At 46.0% G+C, this 909-nt stretch overlaps 1 pseudogene; it reads right to left on the reverse strand.

The window, feature by feature from the left end:
* Positions 1–327: 327 nt before the first annotated feature.
* Positions 328–909, reverse strand: part of LOC100957549 — a 1772-nt pseudogene continuing 1190 nt past the window's right edge.

Consider the following 909-nt stretch of genomic DNA (forward strand, 5'->3'; position numbering starts at 1 on the left):
TTCTGTTTCTTCTTTCACATGGCAAAATAAAATAATGACCAAGCCCTGGGGTGCCCAAGGCATGGATCTGCTGGTTTCCTGGTGGAGTAGCTGCTTCTGTGTGGGAACCTCTTGTTCACCAAGTGGCCATCACAATAAACCCAGCACGGTCCATCCCAGCCTAGGTCACCTCCTTAGGTCTCCACCTTCACCACACTGCCGCCCTCGTTCTTTGCCCACTGTGTCTCTCGGCCCCCTGGAGGTATCAGAAATCCAAATTTTCAAAGCAGTTTCAGTATTTTCAGTATATATGTTGAGATCTTATAATGGTTCCTGGCCAGAAAAATTTTAGCACCTCCCACACACAGACACTTGTCCGTTTCCTGTTGTTGGCATCTCTGTACTTTGTTGGTCCAACTCAGGCAGCAGCTTTAAAATGTTCAGAGCAGCCATGTTGTGGAAGGACTCCACATTGTTGCCAATGCCATGGAGGATCAGAGATGGCTGAGAGGAGCAATTGATACAAGATACAAATTTGTTCTTGTTTTGGGGGAAGTCTTTGTATTCAACCTGGAAGCCCTGGACTCTAGGGCAACTGAAAGATAGTTCAGTTGCTCAGAGGGTGTGTTAGAGGTCCCTGGGGTACATGGCCTAAAGAGATGTTATTCTTTAAAATGGTCTTGGCTGTGGGCAAGGTGCCCCCATACAACTTTCCGGCTATCATGGCTATCATGGCAGTTACTGTGGCCTTGGTAAGGTTTGGTGCCACCCTGGTGAAATCATTGGCATGAGGTTCTTGATTGACTCCCATAGACTGGGCATCCTCACAGGCACCATGGGAAGGATTCCAGCAGACAGCTGCTGATGGCTGAGATAAGATATCCTAAACTCATTCTCTTTTTTTTAATTTTTTTTTTTTTTTTTTTTTTT

The sequence above is a fragment of the Otolemur garnettii genome, unplaced genomic scaffold (genome assembly GCF_000181295.1).
Source record: "Otolemur garnettii isolate 467f Iridium unplaced genomic scaffold, OtoGar3 scaffold00093, whole genome shotgun sequence".
Classification (NCBI taxonomy): Eukaryota; Metazoa; Chordata; class Mammalia; order Primates; family Galagidae; genus Otolemur; species Otolemur garnettii.